General features: G+C 42.5%; 1 protein-coding gene across 3 annotated transcripts in view; it reads right to left on the bottom strand.

Moving 5' to 3' along the window:
* Nucleotides 1–27,330, bottom strand: part of akap6 (A kinase (PRKA) anchor protein 6) — a 359,686-nt gene extending 332,356 nt beyond the window's left edge. For 2 of the 3 annotated variants that reach the window (XM_048538018.2, XM_048538020.2), the window contains exon 1: nt 27,227–27,330. The gene's annotated coding sequence lies outside the window, so the exon portion shown is untranslated. Of the gene's footprint in view, nt 1–27,016; nt 27,076–27,226 lie in introns of those variants that run through there. The other variant, XM_048538019.2, reaches the window with a different exon arrangement.
* Nucleotides 27,331–27,601: the final 271 nt, after the last annotated feature.

Raw genomic sequence — 27,601 nt, forward strand, 5'->3', positions numbered from 1 at the left:
TGTTGCCTGGTATGGAGGGAAGGTCTTACGAGGAAAGGCTAGGGACTTGAGGCTGTTTTCATTAGAGAGAAGAAGGTTGAGAGGTGAATTAATTGAAACATATAAAATAATCAGAGGGTTAGATAGGGTGGATCGGGAGACCCTTTTTCCTAGGATGGTGACGGCGAGCACGAGGGGGCATAGCTTTAAATTGGGGGGTGAAAGATATAGGATGGATGTCAGAGGTAGTTTCTTTACTCAGAGAGTAATAAGGGAATGGAACGCTTTGCCTGCAACGGTAGTAGATTCGCCAACTTTAGGTACATTTAAGTCGTCATTGGATAAGCATATGGACATACATGGAATAGTGTAGGTTAGATGGGCTTGAGATCGGTATGACAGGTCGGCACAACATCAAGGGCCGAAGGGCCTGTACTGTGCTGTAATGTTCTATGTCTTCATATGTTACAATTACTCTTCAATACTATCCAGTCAGTAAAACCAATCGAAACCAAAAAAGAAGCTTTCTTAGCCAACAAATGACCTCTTTAACAACAACAACAACAACTGACCTCTTTATTCAGGCAGATTAAAACAAAGTAATGGGGTGAAACATGGATCCATTAGTCTGTAAATCTCAGTGTCCTAGCTTTCTTCATTAACTCATGTTAATGTTTACTGATCAGCCTTGAATCTTTCTGATTCGAAGGAACAAATATTCTCCACAACTGGCTGTGGCAACTTGCAGAGAACCGACCATCAACACTGGCTCGGTTTGTTTTCAAACCTCGATAAGGCTGCAGTTCACAAGAACAAAAGAATAAACCCTTCTCTAGCATCTTTCATTCACTTACAGCTTCAGCTAGAAAAACATGACTTTAATTCACATTGGGTTTTGAAAGGCCACATCTCAGAAAAAGGGAGGCTCAGAATGAAATGGAATAGTAAAGTTTTTTTAAAAGCCAAACAATTTCAGGGGTTAGCACTGCTGCCTCACAGCACCAGGGACCCAGGTTCAATTCCACCCTTGGGTGACTATCTGTGTGGAGTTTGTACGCTCTCTCCCGGTCTGCATGGGTTTCCTCCAGGTGCTTTGGTTTCCTCCCATAGTCCAAGGATGTGCAGGTGCAGGGTAGGTAGATTGGCCATGCTAAATTGCCCATAGCACCCAGGATGTTTAGGTTAGGCAGGTTAGCCATGGGAATTCCAGAGGTAGGGGAATGGTTCTGGGTGGGATGCTCTTCGGAGGGGCGGAGTGGACTTGTTGGGCCGAATGGCCTGTTTCCACACGGTAGGGATTCTATGACTCTATGAATTAGAGAGTTTTGAGTAAATTTAGTGTGGTTTTATTTTTCTCTTTTGAAAAGGCTAAGCATTGTGTGCAAGAAAGTGCAAATAGTTTCATTGAAGGAAATATTGAGGCCAAAAATAAAAACTGTACATCAACATCATTTTCTCAGGATATATTCGGATTGAGAATCTCTGTTGGCTTTTAATCATTCACAGGAAGTGCTGCCTCTGGAAAGACCAGCATTTGTTTGTGTTGAGTTTATTTGTGTTGCAGCTGCACCTATCCAGAAAAGTGGAATTTCATTACATTCCAGACTTATGCCTTGTATAAAAGGTGAAAGGCTGAGAGAAATCATAAGGTGAAATATTCACAGCAGAATTTCCAATCTCTGACCTGCTCAAAGCTACAGTTTCTACATGGCTGCCTAATCTAAGTTTTCAATCAACAGTAACACCCAACCAAGTTGATGGTGGCTAATTCAATGACGGTAATGTCATCGAATGTCAGTGGACATGATTCGATTCCCACTCCTTAGCGATGATCATTATCAGGAACTCGAAGCAGCTGATGATGTTTAGGTCTCAGATACTACCCGAAAAAACTGCAGCACTGCACCTTAGCTGATTGGACTGTAAAAACCAAGTCCATCTCCCTTTCTGCTAGATATGACTTCAGCCAATGGATTTCCATTGACCTTATATTTATTAAAGTTCTTTAATGCCAACTAATGCTAGGTTATTGTTAAGTAAATGCCACTTCACGGTATTGTCAAAAAATGCCTTCCAATACTTTGAGTCATCCATCATACAGTTCAGATGAGACCCTTCGAACCATCGAATCTGCACCAAGTAAAGGCTATTCCACTTCTACACCATTCCCACTTTCCTGCTCACTGCTCTGTAATTGCCTGGACTTCTTCTATCACCGTTCTTGTGAAGTGGAGCCACATTAGCTGACTTCCTCTGTGGCCAGAGAGGAATAAGAAAATTGGGTCAGAGTCTCTGTAATTTCCTCCCTCATCTTCCACAGCAAGCAGGGATGCTGTAGATTTACCCTCAAGTAGCTGTTTCAAGTCTAGGGTATAGGCTAGACCCTGCCTCATTTTAATTAAATCTGCCTTCCCCCAAACCAAAACCCTTTATTTTTTTGCTGGTCATCAATTTCCTTTTCTATAACAAACTTAAAATGTGTGATGTTGTGGTTGCTATCACTAAATTACTCTCCAGTGTTACCTTGAGCATCTGTTCAGCTTCGTTCCTCAGAATTAGGTCTAACACTGCATCGTCCCTTATTTGACTTTCTACATGTTGCCATAAAAAGCTCTCCCTGATACATTTCAAGAAATCTGCCCCCTCTGAACCCTTTACACTGTGACTATCCCAATTAATGCAGGGGACATTGAAATCCCATAACAAAAGTAATCCATTACTGGTTTCACATACCTCAGTGAATTATCTATATATTTACTCCTCTGCTGACCACTGACTAGAGGTCAATGATACCCTCCCAGCAGTGTATACTCCCCCTTTTAATTCCTAAATTCTACCCACAAAGCCTCATTTGAAGACCCTTTCAGAATATCATCCCTCCTTACTCTAGTAACTGACTCCCTAATTAACAATTTGACACCACCACCTGCTTTTATACACCCTCCCCTGGCTTGCTGAAGATCCTAAACCACGAAATGTTGAATTGACATGTCAACCATGTCTCTGGGATGGCAACAACATTGCAATTCCACATGTCAATGTATGTCCTTAACTCATCTGTCTTACCTGTCATACTCTTGACATTTAAGTAGAGGCCTTCCAGCCTCTTTTACTTCCTTGAGACTCAACATGGCTGAACTGCCTCTGCCTTGTTTCCTTCACTAAAGTATGTTGTGTCGCTACTTTACTAACACTCTGTGTCCCCTCCTCCTGCTGACTAAGTTTGGCACTAACAAAGCCTCCCACATGGATGTTAGTTGCATTTTGTTTTGGGTGCAGACCATCCTACTTATGGAGGTCCCACCTTCCCCAGAAACAGCCCCAGCATTCTAGGAATCTAAAACTCTGCCTCCTGCACCAACTCTTAAGCCAAAACATTCATCTGCTCTATTCTCCTATTTCTATACTAGCTAGCATGAGGCACCAGGAGTAATCCATGGATTATAACATTTGAAATCCTGCTCTTCAGTCTACTGTCTAGCTCCCTGCACTCTTGATGCAAGATCTCATCCTACATTCTACCTATATCACTGGTTTCAATGTGTACTACAACCTCTGTCTGACCACCTTCCCCCATGTTCTAGAATGGTATAGAATAGAATGGAATAGCCTTTATTGTCACATGCACTCGAATGAGTACAGTGAAAAGATTGTAATGCCACCTCTCAGCGCCATTTTAGATACAGGGTACCTAGTACAGGTACTTCAAGTATTGTCACAGACTTGAAATAGAAAATAAAAGACTAATTTGGGAATACCGAGTTTAAAAGCCCAGAGTGAGAACAAAAAGTATCTTTAAAGTACTCACATTACAGTCCTTTTCTACTGAGTTTGTGTCCACCAGGCTTCAGAACATGAGGCCTCCCTTCTGCCCTGGACTCAGCTCTAGGACTCACCCCTCCCGGCCAACTCTGGTCCCCACTTGGGCTCCTGCCCACAACTCACTTCCAGGCCTCAGCCCACACTCATTCTGCTCTCTGTTCCAGGACTCGGCACACCCACTCTGCTTCCCACTCCAGGACTTGGCCCATGCTCACTCTGCTTCATGCACTGGGACTCGACCCACACTCACTCTGCTCTCTCCTCTGGGCCTCGGCCCATGCTCAGTCTGCTCCCATTCTAGGCTGTGACCTATGCTTGCTGTGCTCCCGGTTTGAGTTTCAACCCACACTCGCTCTGTTCCCTGCTCCACACTGCAGCCCCCAACTCGTCTCCCTTTATCTCGTCTCCATTATTTCAGAAAGCCCTGCAGTGCCATCCCAGATCCTGGCACCAGGGAGACTGACAATTGAGAACAAATTGGTGGAGCAGTAACTGCTTGCCTTGTATTTATCTTGCATTTTATGGACTAGGTATGCCTGGGTGATTTTCCACAATTTCCAGAAATTCAAGGGTTGTGGCTGTAATAAACAGCTTGTTTGGCAGTTTGGCTGATTCTTGAGCAAACATGTCCAGTATTACAGGCAGAATGATTTTGGGGCCGACAGACCACAATCTGGCATCTGTGAGGCTGGGCTGAGGAAATGCTGATCGAGACCATTCAATTAGATTTGCTGATTAAAAGTAGATGTAAGGTCATCAGTTTCAACTTTTGTATTCATACGCTGGACTGCACCATTAATCAGAATATGGGCTTTTGTGCAGCCCCTCCTCTAATTAGTTGCTTGATTGTCCAACATTCATGACTGAATGTACTAGAAATGCAGAGGTTTCTTAGTTTTGGAATCATTAACTTTTATTTATAACGTACTACTTCCTCTGGTTAGAATACATGCAGTTTGTGTTGTGTCTTGATTGGGTTAGCATCTCATTTTTACATCTACCTTGTGTTGCTACTAGCATGATTTCTTTCTACAGGTGATAGACCCTGCCAGGCATGGGTATATAGCAGTCTGACCACCTTCAATCCCAATGTCAATTATGTAAATTGCTCAGGATCGATTGAAATCCTAAAGTTCCTGCTTAGCCTCTAAAAGTAAAATCTTTTCTATAGTCATAGTAGGAACTGTAGATGCTGGAGAATCTGAGACAACAAGGTGTAGAGCTGGATGAACACAGCAGGCCAAGCAGCCTTAGAGGAGCAGGAAGGCTGACATTTCAGGCCTAGACCCTTCCTCAGACTTGTTAGTAATTTCCCCACTCAGAAGTTATAGGTTCAAGAGCCTGAATGAATTAATGGACAGGAGGTATGTCAGAAAAGTGGGGTTGAGATTAGAAATCATCCATTTGATTTTATTGAATGATGGGGCGGCTCACTGGGCCAAATGGCTTTAATCCTGTTCTTCTCTCTCTTGGTATAGAACCCTTACAACTATAAAACACAGCCAGAGAAATACAGCTCATGGTCATTCATTTTGCCTCTGGATAAAAGGCAGCTAGCAGTTGAAAACCAGCCACTTCAATGGTGTCCAAAACTTGTCTACTATCATTCAGGCAAATCTCTAAACAGGCAAGTGGACCACATTTCTCAATAGAGACTATTTGATAATGGTAGATAGGGTCCTCAGGCAGTTGTAGGACATTGATTGCAAAACTTGCCTTCAAATTTTACTAGGTATTGATGTTTCTTCCCATCAATACTAAAACGACCCTGAAAGCTGTTCAAAACAACAAGAAGTTTGTATTTTAGTCAACCGGTAAGAAGTAGGAATTCACCACTTGTGCCCATAAGATCTCCAGTCCCCTGTCAGCCCACATGAGGCAGGACCTGAGACCCATGGCTGGCTCAGCATCGGGCCGGCTGATTTTTGTCCTCCCGGATGTTGGTCCTATTTAAATTAAATCATTAATAAATGTACTTCAGATTTTGGGTAATAATAACAGGTGCATGCAATGATTGATTCACCCTAATACTTAACACAAATTTAGGCACAAATCAAACTATGCCCCCATAATCTTGGGGATCCCCTGCTGTATTTGTGATATTGCTGTATCGTTGGAGATGCAGGTTCTTGGAAATAATGCTGAAAACTGGGTTCTTCTCCTTCTTTCCGTGAGGCAATTTCTTCAGGTGATCTAGCCAACATTTGTCCAACCACTGATAAGAAAGTGCGAAACTGGATGAACACAGCAGGCCAAGCAGCATCTTAGGAGCACAAAAGCTGACGTTTCAGGCCTTGACCCTTCATCAGAAAAGGGGGGTGAGGAGAGGGTTCTGAAATAAATAGGGAGAGAGGGGGAGGCGGACCGAAGATGGATAGAGGAGAAGATAGGTGGAGAGGAGAGTGTGGGTGGGGAGGTAGGGAGGGGAGAGGTCAGGCCAGGGAGGACGGACAGGTCAAGGGGTCAGGATGAGGTTAGTATGGAGGAAATTGAGGTGCGGCTTGAGGTGGGAGGAAGGGATAGGTGAGAGGAAGAACAGGTTAGGGAGGCGGGCATGAGCTGGGCTGGTTTTGGATGCAGTGGGGGAGGGGAGATTTGAAGCTGGTGAAATCCACATTGATACCATTGGGCTGCATGGTTCCCAAGCGGAATATGAGTTGCTGTTCCTGCAACCTACAGGTGGCATCATTGTGACACTGCAGGAGGCCCATGATGGACATGTCATCTAAGGAATGGGAAGGGGAGTTAAAATGGGACTGGGAAATGCAGTTGTTTATTGCGAACCGAGCGTAGGTGTTCTGCAAAGCGGTCCCCAAGCCTCCGCTTGGTTTCTCCAATGTAGAGGAAGCCACACTGGGTACAATGGATGCAGTTTGCCAAATTGGCGGATGTGCAGGTGAACATCTGTTTGATGTGGAAAGTCATCTTGGGGCCTGAGATGGGGGTGAGGGAGAAGGTATGGGGACAAGTATAGCACTTCCTGCGGTTGCAGGGGAAAGTGCCGAGTGTGGTGGGGTTGGAGGGGACAGTGGAGAGGACAAGGGAGTCACAGAAAGAGTGGTCTCTCCGGAAGGCAGACAAGGGCAGGGTTGGAAAAATGTCTTTAGTGGTGGGGTCGGATTGTAGATGGTGGCAGCGTCGGAGGATGATGCGTTGTATCCGGAGGTTGGTGGGGTGGTACGTGAGGAGTAAGGGGATTGTCTTTTGGTGGTTATTGCGAGACGGAGTGTGAGGGATGAGTTGTGGAAAATGCGGGAGACACAGGGCCTTCCTGTGAACAAATTGACTGCTGTGACTATATAACAATGGTGATCGAATTTCAAACACATACTGCCACCAAGAAATCTTGTTAACTCCTTATTAAAATGGAAATTTGAGTAAGGTAACTTCAAAGACACATCTGACTCCCATTTTAACCAAAGAAAGCCCCTTGAACCCTCTTTCCCTCACGAAATTTTGCTCACTCCATCCACTCCCCATGACACTCCTTGACATCTTGCCACCTCAAGACATCCCATACTCCCTCTAAGACTCTTCCATTGGCCCCTGCAACTTTAAGTATGTACTGTGGAAGCAATAAATCAGATAAGAATGATAAATCTTGAAATGAACTTCAAAAACACGCATTCAAAAAACATCTTTGAGAAGCTGCTGCTCTTAAAACTTAAAATGGGAATCAGACAGAGCAATTGTAGACTAAATGACAGAAACTTTATCTCCCTTCACATTTCTTAACCTTGTCCAAATATGTATATACAGACATTGAAATAAATGAGCCAAAAAAACCTTCTCATTACCTCACAAAAAGTTATCAATCAATCAAAGCAAACACTCTGCCACAATCTGTAAAAATTGACCAAGCCCAATCTAATCTGTTAGGGAGTGCTGGAGTTCCCAAACAGTCATAATAAAACTATCTGTCCGAAGAAGCAGATGTTTGGTCACAGATACAGTTCGCAGCACTGAATTGTGGCCTGGGAGAAAGACACCAAACAACAGTAAAAATGATTTTTTTAAGGTCATGTTGGCATAACCATACTGACCAACTTCATGGCAATTTATGAACAGGGTGTGTCAGGCATTCCTCTTGTTACAAAAAACTGAATTGCACAGTCAGTATATTCTGGGGGTGTTTTTACTAAATTACTTTTCAAGGATGTATCACACTTTTGTCAAAATCTGTAACAAATGGAATCATAGGGCATAGGTAGGCAACTCAACACACAATAGTTAACAACAATGTCTTCAAATCAGGGCCATTGAATTTTCCATAGTTAGAGTCAACCATGTACCATTCTTTCACACTAATCTTGTAAGAGTACCACAGCTGAAAAAAATTACCTCCTACTGCTGGTTACCAAACAATGATCCTCATTTGAAGTATGCAGTGAACATCCAGAGAAAATGATCAGATATAGCTGAACCCGCAGACAAGGGTGGCGCAGTGGTAGTATGGCGTACTGACCTCTACATCGCCGAGGCCAGACGCCAACTCTCCGACACCACCTCCTACCGCCTCCTCGATCATGACCCCACACCCGAGCACCAAACCATCATCTCCAACACCATTCATGACCTCATCACCTCAGGGGACCTCCCACCCACAGCCTCCAACCTCATTGTTCCCCAACCCCGCACGGCCCGTTTCTATCTCCTTCCCAAAATCCACAAACCTGCCTGCCCTGGTCGACCCATCGTCTCAGCCTGCTCCTGCCCCACCGAACTCATCTCCACCTATCTGGACTCCATTTTCTCCCCTTTGGTCCAGGAACTCCCCACCTATGTCCGTGACACCACCCACGCCCTCCACCTCCTCCAGGACTTCCAATTCCCTGGCCCCCGACACCTCATATTCACCATGGACGTCCAGTCCCTGTACACCTGCATTCCGCATGGAGATGGCCTCAAGGCCCTCCGCTTCTTCCTGTCCCGCAGGCCCGACCAGACCCCCTCCACCGACACTCTCATCCGCCTAGCGGAACTCGTCCTCACACTCAACAACTTCTCTTTTGACTCCTCCCACTTCCTACAGACTAAGGGGGTGGCCATGGGCACCCGCATGGGCCCCAGCTATGCCTGCCTCTTTGTAGGTTACGTGGAACAGTCCATCTTCCGCACCTACACAGGCCCCAAACCCCACCTCTTCCTCCGGTACATTGATGACTGTATCGGCGCCGCCTCTTGCTCCCCAGAGGAGCTCGAACAGTTCATCCACTTCACCAACACCTTCCACCCCAACCTTCAGTTCACCTGGGCCATCTCCAGCACATCCCTCACCTTCCTGGACCTCTCAGTCTCCATCTCAGGCAACCAGCTTGTAACTGATGTCCATTTCAAGCCCACCGACTCCCACAGCTACCTAGAATACACCTCCTCCCACCCACCCTCCTGCAAAAATTCCATCCCCTATTCCCAATTCCTCCGCCTCCGCCGCATCTGCTCCCACGATAAGACATTCCACTCCCGCACATCCCAGATGTCCAAGTTCTTTAAGGACCGCAACTTCCCCCCCACGGTGATTGAGAACGCCCTTGACCGCGTCTCCCGCATCTCCCGCGACACATCCCTCACACCCCGCCCCCGCCACAACCGCCCCAAGAGGATCCCCCTCGTTCTCACACACCACCCTACCAACCTCCGGATACAACGCATTATCCTCCGACACTTCCGCCATTTACAATCCGACCCCACCACCCAAGACATTTTTCCATCCCCACCCCTGTCTGCTTTCCGGAGAGACCACTCTCTCCGTGACTCCCTTGTTCGCTCCACACTGCCCTCCAACCCCACCACACCCGGCACCTTCCCCTGCAACCGCAGGAAATGCTACACTTGTCCCCACACCTCCTCCCTCACCCCCATCCCAGGCCCCAAGATGACATTCCACATTAAGCAGAGGTTCACCTGCACATCTGCCAATGTGGTATACTGCATCCACTGTACCCGGTGCGGCTTTCTCTACATTGGGGAAACCAAGCGGAGGCTTGGGGACCGCTTTGCAGAACACCTCCGCTCAGTTCGCAACAAACAACTGCACCTCCCAGTCGCAAACCATTTCCACTCCCCCTCCCATTCTCTTGATGACATGTCCATCATGGGCCTCCTGCACTGCCACAATGATGCCACCCGAAGGTTGCAGGAACAGCAACTCATATTCCGCCTGGGAACCCTGCAGCCATATGGTATCAATGTGGACTTCACCAGTTTCAAAATCTCCCCTTCCCCCACTGCATCCCTAAACCAGCCCAGTTCATCCCCTCCCCCCACTGCACCACACAACCAGCCCAGCTCTTCCCCCCCACCCACTGCATCCCAAAACCAGTCCAACCTGTCTCTGCCTCCCTAACCGGTTCTTCCTCTCACCCATCCCTTCCTCCCACCCCAAGCCGCACCCCCAGCTACCTACTAACCTCATCCCACCTGCTTGACTTGTCCGTCTTCCCTGGACTGACCTATCCCCTCCCTACCTCCCCACCCACACCTTCTCCACCTATCTTCTTTACTCTCCATCTTCGGTCCGCCTCCCCCTCTCTCCCTATTTATTCCAGTTCCCTCCCCCCATCCCCCTCTCTGATGAAGGGTCTAGGCCCGAAACGTCAGCTTTTGTGCTCCTGAGATGCTGCTTGGCCTGCTGTGTTCATCCAGCCTCACATTTTATTATCTTAGATCAGATATAGCTGTTGTGTTTCCCGTGGTGCAATAGTTTATCCATTGCAGACTAAATAGACTAGGCATAAAAAGTAATCATTTAGTGTGACAGGCAAGAGCATCTTGGACAAGGATGAATCACTATCCTGAATAGAGTCATTGGGTTAAAAAGACTAACTCTGACTTTTATTCACTATGCTGCCAGACCTGCTGAGCTGTCACAACAATTTCAGTTTTTGTCCTTGTTTCTGATTTCCAGCATCTGCAGTTCTTTCAGTTTTTTGAATCACTGCTGTTCCCCAGCACTGCATATCTGTGCCATCTATTCGAGTAAATGCAACTCTACCCAGCGTAAATGACTTTGGGACAAATTGATTTAGACATGTACGGAAACTTTGTAAGGGCTTGTAAACAGCAGATTCTGTCAACCAGAGTTAGAAAAATGCCCAACGCCATGTACAGAGGATCTGGAACCCATTTGAAAAGACAAGCAACTTTGCCCTGACTTTGTATCTCCTCAGACAGAATGAAGAAGGATTAATGAACAGTGCAATGTCTGTTTAGCAGTAATTAAGACTCACCACCATGTTTACAGAAAGATTTACACCACTGTGATCTGGCTGTAACTTTTTCTGACAAGTATGCATTTGTTTTATAAAGAATACACCTTTACACCATTCAACATATTTGAATTTGGGGCTGAATCATGCCTTTTTTAAAGTTAAATGCAAGTTCTATCAAGTTTTTCACCTCACAGCCTCATGAGATTTCTCATTGTATTTTACTTAATTTACCTCGGTAACAAGCTACCATACCCCTAGGGAGTCCCTAATGCATGACTGTGGCTGCACCTTACCACATGCCATTCCTGGAACAACTCATCACTGCAGGATATGCTGGAATTAACCAGCATCCCCTGTGCCTATGCAATTTTAGAAACCCATTGTTCACCCAGACAAGCAGTGTCAGTCTGGAGCCAATTCCTGACATTTGCACAAGACATGGGGAAAGCTGGCACCCTGTTTTGTTGGCAGGTGCCTGCTGGATGGGATGGTGCAGACGTAGGATTCCCTCTTCCCCAAAACCAGCAGTGGTGGCCTTGACACAGACCGTACCGGCCTGATCCAGGGGTTACCACCCAATTAAACTGGCCTCAGCTATTTGGAGGAATGTCCATAGTGTATAAAGAAAGCCAATAATCAGCTCCACCAGCTCTGTAAATGCTATCATCTTCCACCCAGTACCTCTCACACACCCTACCTCAGTTAGTACCAAGGCTCATACACTATCACTTTTGCTATTCATTGCCAGCAACATCTTCTTTCACTTGCTGTTATCTGCCCAACCCCTGACATCTCTAACCCTACATTGCCCTCTGCACTGTTTCTTCATGCAGCCAAGACCTCTCCACACCTATAACCAAAAGTAACAGCTGTGCCACCCACTTTCATCTCTTTTAATACCTGCCTCTCTCGCATTCCAGGAGGAAAGCAGCCCTCAACAGGGAAGGAAGACACAGAACAGATGGGCTGCCCTACATTCAGCACTTCACCGCTTATGGGAGAACGTCCTGACTCTCACAATCCCAAATGACCGATTAACCGTGTCCAAGCCCCTGGAATGGTATCAGAGGCTGTTCTTGACTTACCATGTTAGGACCAGCATTCCCTTCAATTTTCTTTCCAGCTGCATGGGTGTCCGTGGCCAGTGCAGACTGTGACTGCTGGGGCTGAAAGTCAAGGCCATGATTGGCATGCTAACGTCAATTGCAACACTAAGCGGTTGTACACTTTGAGGGGGCATTGGCAAGGTGCCCTAGCTGAATTTAGTTGTTTGACTAAGGCCTGTTGATGACCATGACAAGTTTTTAATCTCTTGATGAGAGGGCATGAGATATGGAGCAGTCTGTGTTAAAAATGAGTTACACGTGTCTCAGGCATTTGAGTGCATGGTTTCACCCATGTGACCACACGGAGAGACAAGTTAAGCTTTTGATACATACGTGTTCTGACCTTCATTCCATCACTATACATCCAGCGTAATCATGGCCATGGGTGGATGAGAGCACAACAAGGCCAATGAATCTCACTCCAGAAGTCCTTCCCCCTCAGAGAGACAGGGAGGTATCTTTGCAAATCCAGATGGAGGATGAGAGCTGTGCCAGCTGCCCCAGGGGTTTTCCTCTCAGGGCATCCAGGATTAATGGCATTTCCTAAAACCCTCCACCAGTGACCCCAACACCTCTAGCAGGCAAGACTGAAGGGGATGCCACTGCACGAGTGCAGGAGAGCCCCAGCAGCCTGGTGACATCAAAGCCCCATGTGACCAGAGGACAGGTACTATTGGCATCCAAGACATCAGGACATCAAAGCTGGCAGACTGCCTCACTTCAGTTGCTGATGTCAAGAAAGCACCTAGACACATAATGGAAGAAAGAGGAAAATGAAAATGTGTGAGCACAAAGAATGGGCACAAAAACTATGAGAGTGGGTGATTTTTCCATTTATACCACATGACAATGTGTACAGGCAATGTCATTTATATAATCACGCATACATGATGAGAAGTGGTAGGACCTGTCACAGCAGCAAATGTAATGCTCATGGCACACCTGATGTTTTTCACAAATTAGTGATTACAGAAGAGATGAGGACTTAGACATTATTTTTGAATGAAAAGCACTGCATTTATGTGTATTCTTCATTGAATGTTCACGTGATTTATTGCATCTGTGATGATCAGTACTTGCAATATGACTTAAAATGCAGCCACAGCTGGTCCCTGTCTATTTCTCTGCAGGATATTGAAAGATTTAAACTCTCTGATGAGACAGATGCACTTTAAAATGGGGAGGCAATGACATTGTGGTATCGAGACTAAACCAGTGATGCTCTGGGGATGTGGGTTTGTCTCTCACTATAACAGATGGTGAAATTTGAACTTAATTAATAAATTATGAATTAAAGCATATTCTAACAGCAACCATGAAACAATTGCTGATTGTCAAAAAAAACTCATTTGATTCCTGATGTCCTTTAAGGATGGAAAATCTGCTATCCTCACCTGGCCTACCTTTAACTCCAGATTTGCAACAATGTTGCTGACTCTTAAATGCCTGTTCAAATGGCCTAGCAACCCACTCGTGTATTTAACAACGTCTCATAAAAGAAATGAACTGGATGAGCAACGATTGGAAGTAACAGTGGCAAAATCAGCTGACCCTCTGAAATCCTCCTTACTAACATCTGGGGACACACAACACAACTCGCAGAGCTGTTCCACAGCCTACTCAAACAATACCCTAAAACAATTATTCCCACGGAATCACATCTTAAGACAATGTCTCAGACACCACAACCATTTTCCTTGTACTCCTAAGAGAATACCATACCAAAGAGTGGTGCACAGTGGTATAAAATCTGGGCACAGTTGCCATGTGAGTCCTCAATATTGAGGACAAGCTCTGTTATAAGCTTTGTGCACAAGCTATAGTCTAAATTCCAAAAGACTCCAGGACGATTCCAACAGCAGTAATATGTCTGCTGGAATTTTCCTGCTTTGGTTCGGAATTTGTTTTCCTGTTATAAAATTATACACTGGGTAGTACTGAAATAAGGCCTCCTGTCTCTGCTTCTGTTAATGCTACTCAGGAGTCTCCTGGGATCTTCTTCAAAATTGCCTGCTGTTTCTAGATATTTTCAAATCACCGATTCAGAGATGCTATGACACACCTCTGGTGCAGATTAGACTTGAATTTGGGTCTCCTGGCTCTGAGGTGGAGTCACTGCACCACTAGAACCTCTGCTATGCCTTCTTTTTAAATATTTCATACCAACCTCTTCATGATGCTATGGTATAACCATGGAGCCTCCTGACCCAGAGGTTTGAACACAGCCACTGCACCACAACTTCCCCATGCCATGCCTTTTTCACTCATCTGCTTAATTAGCTTCACCTTTACTTCACCAACACTATTTGTGTCAACCACTTCTTGCAGTTGTGAGTTTCATGTTCTTAGCATTATATAAATGAATACGTTTTCTGATTAACCTAGGAGGGAATTAGATGACAATTTTATGTTCATTGTCACAAGTTTTAATCTCTTTCAGAATTGAAAATATGTTCTCTCCATCCACAATATCAAACTCCATCATAACATCAAAGACCTCAAACAGGTCATCATTTACTTGCACTTTTCATGAATAAAGAGACACGGGCTTGAGAGCTAGTTCAAATTTCCCCGAGGAGTTATACGTTTTCAGTTCAGTATCAATTTGTGGATCTATTTTACATCTTCTTTTGTGCCTCTATGCCATTTGTATAACATATTAGCATTAAGACGTCATTTGGTAGGAAGAGACAATATAAAACAAAAAGGGTATAATACTGAAGAGCGTGCAAGAGCAGAGGGACCTGATGTACATGTGTATTGAAGGAGCCAGGACAGGGTAGAGAGTGTATTTAAAAATGCTACACAGTTTCCCAGGATTTATTAACAGGCACATAGAGTACAAAGCAAAGGAGGCCTGACGATAAAAACAAAAATGTTGCACATCTGGAGGTCTGAAATAAAAATGAAAAATGCTGAAAAAGCCGGCAGGTCGGGCACCACTCGTGAATGGCGAAACAGATTTAATATCTTGAGTCCAGTGTGACTTTTATTTGGAGCTGAAGAGAGGTAGAAATATAATGGGTTCTATGCTGTTGATGAAGGTTGAAGGAGCAAGTGAAACAAAAGGAAAGTGTGTGGGGGAGGGCAAATACCAAAGATGTCATAGAACAACCAACAATCAGAGTGGCATTGGTGGTAGTAAAGAAACAAAGCATTTGTCTGGAAGTAGGTGTTAGTTGCCGAATAAAGGCCAGTTCTCTCAAAAGCTAAGCCACTCTAATAATATGCAGAGTGGCACTTGAAGGTAAAAGAAATCCAAAGGAAGGACAGAGTTCATGGTCTGAAGTTTTTGAACCAGTGCTTGAGTCCAGAAGGCTGTAAAGTTCCTAATCAGAAGATGAAGTGTTGTTTCTCAAGCCCATGTTAGACTTCAATGTCACATTACAGTGGTCTGAGAACAGAAATGTCAACACGGAAGTAAGGTGTGTGAAGTTAAAATGACAAGTAGCCAAATGGTTGCTGTCACATTTGGGAACTGAGTGGAGGCGTTCCATAAAATGATTGCACAGTCTGAGGAGACCCCATTGTGAATGGTGAAAACAGTAGACTAAATTGAAAGAAGTACTACAAAATCTTTGCTCAGTTGGAAGGAGTGTTTAGGACCCTTGCTAGTGAAAAGAAAGGAGGTAAAAGGGACTGTGTTATACATCTTGCTATTGCATGGGAAGGTGTCATGGGAAAGGGTGCGATGTTGGGGGGTGTGAACCAGGGTTTGTGAGGGGAACAGTCAATTCAGAATGATGACAGGAAGGGGAGGGCATGATATATTTAATGATGGCATCTTTCTGGATACAACATTAATGTTGGTGGACAATTATGGTTCTGGCAGCAAGAAATAGGAAAGACGGGACAAACGCCAGAGAAGGGTTGGACACAGTTGAAGGCAAAAGCAGATGGCAGCACTCATGCTATCATTGAAGACCAGAAAAAGAATAGTTGGAGGGGACCTAAGTAGGATTTGAATAAGGGAATGTTCCATATAGATCACTAAAAAGCAGGCAGAACAAGCACTCATGGGGTACACAAAAAGGAAGTGTTGGGAATACTCAGTAGTTCTGGCAGAATCTGTGGAGAGAAACAGTATTTACATTTTGAACGCGATATGACTCTTTATTCAATATTAGAGAGTGCAGAAAAAGTGCACAAGAATTCATTAAAGGATTTGCATCTTCAGCTATATCGATAGATGAAAGAAGTTGGGACTATTTTCCATGGAGAAGAGAAGGCTGACAGGAAATTTGATGGAGATATTCAAAATCATGATAGCCAAGCATTAAGAATAGGGCATAGATTTAAGACAATGGCAATGCAATAAGGACATTTCATGCAGAGAATGATTAGGATCAATTTGCTGCCTGAGAGTGTAGTGGAGGCAGGTTTAATTGAAGTATTCAACTGGGATTATTATCTGAAAAAGAAAAAGATGCAGGGCTATGGAGAGAACATCAGCTAGTAATACCAAGTAAATTGCTTCCAGTGAGCTGGCTCACACATTATGGGCCGAATGCTCTTTTTCTGTACTTTCACAATCTGTGAATTTGTGGATAACATGGAGACAAGAGATGGGACTTTCCCTGCAAGCTTCATGACTCCAGCATTCACACTAAGTGGATTCATAAACCTGGGTTATGTGTGGAAGGCAGTTGCCTTGCTGTGATTTTTCTGCAATATGTAAGTCAGTGGCCAGAGGGCAGGTTCACCATTAAGTGAAGAGGTGGGTGTATTCTTGATGCTGGAGGGCCAATAGGAAGCTTTACAACTAGGAAAAAGGCACAAGTTATCCTTTCAGGTAAGTGAGAGAGAGGGTGTCCCACGATGGAAGTGAGCTCTCCCCAACATTTTAAAACCTTAAAAAAAAGGCCAGTAAGTGTTGAACTCCAATTTGGAAGAGGGTGCGCAGGCCTCACAATAGCCTGAAATTGCAGATCCAACCAAGCAGGAAGGGAAGGCTGCCTGAAGCATTGGTCTCCTGACTACCACCAGCAGATTGCTTGCAGCCACTTGCACAGTTTCCCAAAGATAGAATTTTCATCACTGAATGTCCCTTCAATTAAATTTAAAAAATGCTACTTTGAACTGTGCATATATGAGTTCCAAATGCAATTCTGAACTATCTCGTGGGCCTTGTACTGTTGGTTTTTGCTCACAAAAGTACTTCAAACTTCCAACGTTATAGGAATTCAACTGAGCTTTGAGATAAACTAGGCATGACCCAGAATGAACTATTAGTACAGGGCTATCAGCATCATCAAAGACCCTTTCCACCCTGGTAATTCTCTCTTTCAACCTTTTTCATCGTGCAGAAGATACAGAAGCTTAAACACACATACAAACAGGTTCAAGAGAAGCTTCTTCCCTGATGTTATTAGACTCATGAATGGGCCTGTTCAATCTCACATTTAATGTTGATCTTGCTTTTGTGCATCTCCTGTGCAGCTGTAACCTTGTATGCCTCATTCTGTATAAATACCTTATGATCTGTGTGTCCTTGTTATATTATGACCTGCCTGTATACGCAAAACAAAACTTTTCACTGTACTTAGGTACATGTGACAACAATAAATCAAATCAAAAAGGATCCTTAAAAGGACATTAACCAATGCCAGAAGGCCAAACATAAATAACCATTTGGGGTTAGAACGTATTAGCTGCAGTTATATCTGAAACTAGAAATACAATGTCTGCCTTGTACAAGGCCAAACTATTGTTATATCTTTAATAGATCCAACTTTGCTCTGTTCCATTGTGGAGAATATTGAACCCTTGAAGAAAGCTTTCCAGAATATTACTGAATCTTTAACAAAAAAAGGCCCAAAAGAGCTGCAGATGCTGGAAATCCGAAACAAAAACAGAAATTGCTGGAAAATTCGTTAGAGCACCTGTGGAGAGAAACCCAAGTTAAATGATAGGGCCTGCTGAGATTTTCCAGCCATTTCTGTTCTTCTTTCTGAATATTAATCCCTTAGTTATCAGGGTTGGTTTAGATCATTTTTCGTCACCTACAGGGGAGCATGGTCTTTTACATGATTAAGATCTCTGCAGATGACCAGATGAATAATTTTGTTGTGCGAATAGTTTATGAGAGTTTGATGAAACAACAAGTTTTAGGACCTTCAGTACAAAACCAAGAAAAAAAAGTAGATCTTTTTGAAGAGGGCTCTCCAGTTCTACAGTAGCCAGCACATGTAAACAGTATGGACTCACTATGGCCATCAGAAGGGATTTGGAGTGAATCCCTGCAAATACAAGGCATCTTGATTTATAGAAAGTAGATAGGTTAGAATGAGGATTGATATTCAATCTCTTAGAGTTGGAAAGGTATTTTCCAGGACATTTTTCCTAAATTGACTTGTTTCTCTCTTTGTTCTAATACCTCTCCCAAGATGTCATGTTAATGGGTTTAGTGATTTGAGTTTGAATGTTGCACCATGACTGATAGTCTGGATCAACGATTTGCTCTTTTCACATATGCAGGGAGACAGGAATGCTGACGGGAAGGCAAACAATAATTTCCTTGAATAACGCAAATTTCCAACTGTCACCCAAACTTTATTAATATAAATTCGATACAATTTCTTTTATAGCTATTTAATTTAAATGACTTCTTCTACCCTCCACACCTTTAAGGCACTTTTGGAGCTTTGTCGTATTAAAAGGTATTATATAGGTGAAAATTGTTGTTGTTGTAATGGAACATTTGATAATGATAGCAAAGTTTTGTAGTTACATTGCAAAAAATGCAGAATCCAGTGGTTGACTCAATCAATTGTTGCACTTGCAAGAATAAATTTTACATTCACAGATAACAGTTTGAAGAACTATCCACAACAAAAAGTAACACAGGCCATCCAGGTCATGACATCCCTCCCCCACATTTCCCATAATGTAACTGTTAGTCGTTCAAAGCATGTAACTTCTGCTGTTACAGGCCATGAAGCCTGGATGAATTTATTAGATATAGCTGGCAATCTGCAATTATTCCTAGAAGATGTAAATTGGTTGCAACATTTTCAGCATGCAAATGACAAATAATGGGAGCACAGGACTACAAAAGAGCAGAAAATATGCAGAGCATGAGAATTTCTGGGTCTACACACCACCTGGTTGGGAGTTATAAGCCACTCGTTAAGATAGTAACTAGAAATTTCAGTGTGGATAAGATGAGTAAACCTAGTTAGCAAAACATTTACAAAGGAAACCACAGCTTCTAAAAAGAGTGCTGTAAACTGTAAAGCTGCATTACTCACTGAGAATATTTTCTCTGATGTGAGCTAGACTCAACCTCTATAAATGTGTCTGTAGCCTTCAAATAAAGGAGCATGCTTTACACCTTGCAATTTGTACAGTAAAGTGAAAGACCCAGATTTTGGACCAGTAATAGCAACAACACTGTCAACATTCACCATTATTACTCCACTGAAACTAATGGCAACTTTGCAAAGATGCACTGTTGAGGCATCCCTAGACTGCTATCAATGAAAATTAATTGGATTGATGAGAATTTCCATTATTATGCTATTAGTCTCACTGAAAAACCGTTGAACAAGTTAAACCTTGTTGAATAGGGATTGGCTAACAAACAAGAAATACAGAGTTGGCTAATTCGGTCATTTTCAGGTTGCCAAACTAACTCGTGGAGTGCCAACAGGATTAGTGAGAGGCTGCAACTATTTACAAATTAGTTAAATGATTTAAATTAAGGGACTCAGCATATTTTTGCCAAATTTGCTGATACAGACAAATGAGAACATTGTGAGGAGGCTAGAAAAGATCTGCACAGATTAAGTGAGTGGGCAAGTTATTGGCAGTGAATTACAATGTGGGAGATTGTGAGGTTGTCTGCTTGGCAGAAATAATAGAAAAGTAGAATATTATTTAAAACTACAGAATTCTGTGGTACAAAGGGAATCTGGGTCTCTGCAAATCAATTACAAAAGGTTAAAGGGTAGCAACAAGAAATTAAGAATGTAAATGTTATGTGAGCCTTTTTTGCAAGGGGATCAAGTATATAGGTGGGAAACCTTATTGCAATTGTACATTCTAGATAGTGATGTGGATGAATATCTTTTCTTTGGGGGTAGTTAATTTTTGCAATTCATCATCCTGGAGAACAGTAGAGATCGTATCATTGAAGATATTCAAAGCTGTGTACGACAGATTTTGACCGACAAAGAAATCAAGGATTAGGAGGGTAAGGCAGGAAAATGGATTCAAAGCCATGATCAGATTAAAGATGATCTTAGTAAATGGTCTACTCATGCATTTAATTTTTACTTCCTTTATAATTAACACCATTTTAAGATACATCAGTAAACTATTAAACTTGCAAATTTGTCTTTCTATGAAAATAGTCAGAGTCATAGAGTCATACAGCACAGAAACAAACCCTTTGGTCCAACCGGTCTATGCCAAACATAATCCCAAACTAAACTAGCCCTACCTGCCTGCTCCTGGCCCATATCCCTCCAAACATTTCTTATTCATGTATCCATCCAAATGTCTTGTGCACGCATCCACCATTTCCTCAGTAAGTTCATTCCATGCACAAGCTACCCATTGTGTAAAAAAATTGCTTGTTATGTTTTTCTTTAAATTTCTCTCCTCTCAACTTAAAAATGTACTCCCTTGTCTTGAAATGCCCCATATTAGGGAAAAGACAACTGCCATCTATCTATCTATCTATCTCTCATTATTTTAGAAACTTCTAACAGGTCACCTCTCAACCTCCTATGCTCCAGTGAAATGAGTCCCAGCCTATCCAGTCTTTCCTTTTAAATCAAATCTTCCAAACCCAGCAACATCCTGGTAAATCTTTTCTGAACCTTCTCCAGCTTGACAATGTCCTTCCTATAACTGGGTGACCAGAACTACATGTAGTATTCAAGAAGAGGCTTCACCACTATCCTGCATAATCTCAACATAATTCCCAACTCTAAGACAGAAAGGGCTGAGCAATGAAGACAAGTATGCCAAATGCCTTTTTAACCATCCTCCCAATATGTGATGCCATCTTTAAAGAATTATATACCTTCACTCCCAGTCCCTCTACAACTCTACCCAAGGCCCTACCATTAATTGTATAAACCCTCCCTTGTTTGTTGTGCCAAAATGCAATATCTCACATTTATCCAGATTGAACTGCATCTGCCATTTTTCAGCCCAGTGATCCATTTGATCAAGATCTCTTTGAATCTTTGAAAACCCACTTCACTGTCTACTGCCAGCGATTTTGGTGTCATCCCCAAACTTACTAACCATACCTTCTATATTCGTATCCAAGTCATTTATGTGAGTGACAAACAAAAGAGGAACCAGAACCAGTCCATGTTGAACACCATGGGTCACAGGTCTCCAGTCTGTAAAGCAACCTTCCATCATTACTAAGATAACAAAGTGTGAAGCTGGATGAACACAGCAGGCCAAGCAGCATCTCAGGAGCACAAAAGCTAACGTTTCGGGCCTAGACACTTCATCAGAGGTCTAGGCCCAAAGCGTCAGCTTTTGTGCTCCTGAGATGCTGCTTGGCCTGCTGTGTTCATCCAGCTTCACACTTTGTTATCTTGGATTCTCCAGCATCTGCAGTTCCCATTATCTCTCTTCCATCATTACTCTTTGTCTCCTGCCATTACGCCAATTATGCATCCAATTGGGAAGCTCACCCCGAATCCCATGTGAACTAACTTTACTAATTAGTCTACCATGCAGAACCTTGTCAAAGGCTTTACTAAAATCCAAATAAATGACGCCTACTACTCCAAAATCATTAATCTTTTTTGGTAACTTCCTCAAAAAGCTCCACCAAGTTTGTGAAACATGATTTTCTTCTCACAAAACCATGCTGACTATCCTTAATCAATTTTTGCCTCTCTAAATGTCCATAACTCCTATCTTTTATAATCACCTCCAAAAACTTACCCATAACTAAAGTCAGGCTCACAGGTCTATAGTTCCCCGATTTCTCCTTACAACCTTTCTTAAACAAAAGTACAACATTAGCCACCCTCCAGTCATCACGCACCTCACCTGTTGTCATAGATGACGCAAATATTTCTGCAAGAGGTCTCGTAATTTCCTCCCTCACTTCCCACAATATTCTGGGATACATTAGATCGGGTCCCTGAGATTTATCCACCTTTATATTCTCTAAGCCCTCCTGAGCTTCCTCTTCTTTAATGTGAACTGTTTTTGAAACACCCAAGTTTATTTCTCTGCATTCTCTACACTCCATTTCTTCCTCCATTGTAAAAGTTGAGTCAATATATTCATTCAGTATTATCCCTTCTCCTGGGGTTCAACACAAAGATGACCTCGTTGATCTTTAAGAGGCCCTTCCCCCTGTCTCGTTACCCTCTTACTCTTAATGTATTTGTAGAATCTCTTTGGATTATCTTTAACCATATCTGCCAATGCTACCTCATATCCATGCTTTGCCTTCCTGATTTCTCTCTTAAGAATGCCCCTACGCTCTTTATTTGATTGAGATTCAATTGAACCAAGTTGCCTGCATCTAAAAAAAGATTTTTTTTGTTCTTGGCTAGACAATCAATATCTCAATTCATCCATTGTTCCTTTATCTTACCAGCCTTACCCTTTACTGTAACAGGAACAAAATACCTCTGAACTCTCGTCATCACAATCTTGAATGCCTCCCACTTGTCATACATCCTTTTACCTGCAAACAATCTACTCCAATCAATTTTTGAAAGTTCTTGTCTCATGTCATTTGAAAACCTTTACATTTATGGAATGTTTATCCTTTTCCAATACCATGTTGAAACTAATAATCACCATATTAAACTCTGGAACCTGCTGTTCTTTCTTCTTTGTTTCAACCAGCTCAAGGAAGAACCTTTACCCACCTGACAATGAGACAAACTGAGAGTGTTATCTATTCTTTCACAAAGCACAGTCCAACTTCAAATGGAATCATCACATCTTCTGTTTAATTTCAAATTGGCAACATCCATACATTTTCTTCTCCTTGGTACTTTGAAGCGATCTGTCCCTAATTTCATAATCTTCTCCCATTCACCTTTCTTCCAGACACAGGTCAACTTGTATTTCTCAACCACCTTGTTTATTTTCCATTCATTTTTCTAAGTATTCTTTTCAGTTGCTAGTATCTATATAGCATGTGGCTACTTTATGCAATGAGGGAAGTCAATGCTGAAGGCAAAGGGGAGGCAATGGCCTTGTAGTATCATCGCTAGACTACTAATCCAGAAACCCACGTAATGTTCTGGTTTGAATCCTGCCACGGCTGATGGTGGAAATTGAATTCAATAAATATCTAGAATTAAGAGTCTAATGATGACCATGAATCCATTGTCGATTGTCGGGAAAACCCACCTGGTTCACTAATTTCCTTTGGGAAAGGAAACTGCTGTCCTTACCTGGTCTGGCCTACATGTGACTCCAGACTCCTAGGGATAGGCAATAAATGCTGGCCTGATCAGTGACGCCCTCATCCCATGAATGAACAAAGGGAAAAAAAGACATTGTCCAAAAAGGAGTTCAGCCGGGCTTTTGACAAGATTCCACATGGTAGACTGGTTAGCAAGGATAGATCACATGGAATCCAGGGGAAGCTAGCCAATTGGGTACAAAATTGCCTTAAAGGTAGGAGATGGGGGGTGATGGTAGAGGGGTTCTGTTTTGGACTGGAGGCCTGGTGTGGTGTTCTGCAAGGATCGGTGCTGGGTCCACTGCTTTTTGTCATTTACATAGATGATTTGGATGTGAACACAGGAGGTTTGGTGAGCAAGTTTACAGGTGACACCAAAATTGGTAGTGTAGTGGAGAGTGAAGAAAGTTATCTCAGAATATGGTGGGAACTTGAACAGATGGGCCAATGGATCAAGGAGTGGCAGAAGGAGGTTAAGTTAATTAAATGTGAGGTGTTGCAATCTGGTAAGGCAAACCAGGGCAGGACTTATACAGTTAATTGTAGGGTGCTGAGGAGTGTTGCTGAACAAGGAGGCGTAGGGGTGTAGGTGCAGAGTTCCTTGAAAGTTTAGTTGCAGGTACACAGGGTGGTGAAGAAGGTGTTTGCCATGCTTGTCTTCATTGGTCAGTGCACTGAGATAGGAGTTGGGACCTCATGTTGCAGCTGTGCGGGACATTGGTGGGGCAACTTTTAGAATACTGTGTTTCATCCTGATCTCTTTGCTATGGGAAGGATGTTGCTAAACGTAGAAGTGTCCAGAAAAGATTGACAAGCATGTTGCTGGGATTGGAAAATCTGAGATATACAGCAGAGGGTGAGTAGGTTGGAGCTGGTTTCCCTGGAACGTCAGAGGCTGAGAGGTTACATTACAAAGGTTCATAAAATCATGAAGGGCATGGATAGGGTGAACAGCCAGGTTGGTGAGTTCAAAACTGGAGGGCATAGATTCAAGGCAAGAGGAGCAAGATTTAAAAGGGACCCGAGGACCAACCCTTCACGCAAAATGTGGTGCGTGTATGAAAAAAACCGCCAGAGGAGGCAGTGGAGGCGGGTACAATGAAATCATTTAAAAGGCATCCGGACGGGCACATGAACAGGAAAGGCTTAGTAGGATATGGGCTAAATGCTGGCAAATGGGTCTCGGTCAGATTGGGATGTCTGGGCAGAGCGGATGAGTTTTCAGGAACGGTCTATTTCTGTGCTGTATAACTGTCCCTCTACTGCTTTTGGTTCTATATGCACAGCAAATTCTGCCTGAAATATGTCAAATAATCAATGCGAAAGAATTACATATTAATGGAAAATGTTAAGACATATGGCATGTTCAACCGGGAGCAATCATTTATCAACAGTCTATGGACTGATAGGTCACGGGGCCTCATTACCGTGATTTGATGTATAATGAATCATCATTTCCCTTCAAGAAAACAAATGATGCAAATTCTACAGAGAAAGGGAATAGATGGATCTTGTGAGATCATTGGAAGATACTGTAGTGGTCAGGCTTTTTTGACCAAATAGTTTCTTCTTATTCCCAAATCCCTCAGCTTCCTCCTAAATATTTAAATAGATGTATCTCAAATGACATGTTGCTCAGCTGACACAACACATCCCTTTCCCAAAGACCACACCTAAGACATTTAAACTCAAGCTCCGAACAAACCTCTTATCTAATGCACATCATCTTACAAAGCATATCATTGCACCTCACCTAACATAAAATACTCCTCATCTGCTGCAACACGTGCTTTGTCTAAAGCACTTCTGACACAAAATAATGAATCTGCATGATATAATTGGGCTCATTTTCTGGTAGATTTTTCAGATCAGGTATAGATTAGATGACCATTTAGATAATTTTCCAAATATGGCAAAATATTGTGAGCTTGACAGTATATTAATTGGACTTTAAATTGTAATTTCACAACTTGACATGACCATCTACTGCTTTTATTTTCCATAAGTCATTTTGTGTCCTTCAAAATAATTCTCAACAAATTTATATACACATTTTGTAACGTATTTCCATTGTAGCCCCACCCCCTATATTTCACAATTCGGTGTCAGTAATCTGCCTCTGCTCATGATCCTACCGGATGCATGCTTGATTAAGCTAATAATCCTCATCATTAATAAGATATAGATGCTGCATTTAACGATATTTAAGGAAATAATTATTCTATTGAGCAGATATTTTTATTTGTTTGTGATGCTTTATCGATATATGTTTAAAACTGTTGAGTAATTTTATTCTAATCAGTAATTCCTTACACAAGTTGTTTCATTTTAGTGAAACTGTGCAGGTTTCAGATGTGACCCAACCCAGCCCTAGCTAGCTCGGCAAACAGCTTGACAAATGAGGCAGTCCAAATCCATGCATAGATCCCTAGTGGTTAACTTAGAGGCTGCATTTGCAGCACAGAGCCTCAGCTGTCTTCTCAGACATTTCTCTCTTCCCAGCAGCAAATGCATGACAACCACATTCTATGGCTGTGGCCAGCTCCCCTTAATTTACCATTATTACATTATTTGCAACCAAACAGAATTGCAAATACGCACCACATATTGGCAAACACAATACACTTCAAAAAGCTCTTAAAGTCAAAAATCATCTTCCCCATTTCTATATTTTTATGGACATACACGTCCAATTGTCTGAAGTTTGTGTTTAGTAGTGGCATATAAATGTGAGACCCAAATTCTGAATCAGAATTTCGGCATAACACTGAAGGTACTAATGAATGAAAAAATGGTTAAAGCACTCAAGCTTCCACTCCTGCCCCAGTCAAATGAGACCTAAAGGCCTGTACAATACACATTTACTGCCTGTCTTTGCAAGCATACCATAAAAAATTGAATGTCTTATATTTCACAAAATGTCACTTACGATTAAAACATGCTTTCTTTTCACAATAAAGACTTTGCACACACACATCTTGCAAGATAAAATGTAAATATTTCTAACATACATTTTAATATAAACAATTCAGAAAATAATAATAAAATGAATATTTAACCACCACAGAATTACCATTATCACATAGATTTTTAACTACCTGAATGTATTCTAATTTACGTTAACTTAATCCGTAAACAAAAATTGTAAACATTAATGCAACGAAAGGCTAGCCTAATGCTAAAGCCAAACAAGAATTCAGCTGCTGGCTACAGGATAAATTTACAACAATCAACAGCACTTACAATATCACACTCAGCTCTTTAGTGCATGGAAAGCTTATGCCTACATCATTGCTCCCTAGAATTAACAATATACGATAGCATAAGAGTATGAAAACACACAATTATTTGTGGCATTAATGAAACATTTTTGGATTGTGCAACATTCTTAGCCTTATTTTTACACGTTTTGTTGAACTAGTTAAGATAGATTTTCTAATAATATCAGAAAAAAGTTAAAAAAAACAAGTTACAAAGGCTCGAGTCCGTACATTAGGAATCTAGGCCTTCATCTTATTCCCATCTGCAGAATACAGTCTATTGATGCGACAACCTCCCTCACAAGATTTGAATAATACCAAACACAAAGAAAAAAATTTCTGGAGGCGTTTCTGCCACAGCACATTGGAGTTCAATTCTGAAGTCTGAGACAATCACCAATTGTTATTTTTTAAAAGTAATCATAATGGTAAAGAACTTACCATTTCCTGTTATACCATTTTTCCTTAGGTTTGTTCGTAGCTGTAAGGATGCGCTAGGAGGTGTCTCGTTTGACCTGCTGCATGCTGCTATGACATCAGTCAGATGATACAGTTCATTATGGGAAAGACTACTGTTGCTATAGAAACTGAGATGTGATGTGAATTTTTACTGCAAGCCCATTGGCACTTAGCACATTAAGGGACCACCTTGTTCTATAAGACTTTGGCTAGAGACAACAGTTTTCAATAATAGGGGAAAGTGAAAGAGAACTGCCTTACAGTGCAACTCTTTCTGAAAGTCAGAACATTTCACTTGTAACATGGAATAATTACTGCAACAAAGCAATATTGCAATGACAATGGGAAATGTGCTTC

Source organism: Stegostoma tigrinum, chromosome 10 (genome assembly GCF_030684315.1).
Source record: "Stegostoma tigrinum isolate sSteTig4 chromosome 10, sSteTig4.hap1, whole genome shotgun sequence".
Taxonomy (NCBI): domain Eukaryota; kingdom Metazoa; phylum Chordata; class Chondrichthyes; order Orectolobiformes; family Stegostomatidae; genus Stegostoma; species Stegostoma tigrinum.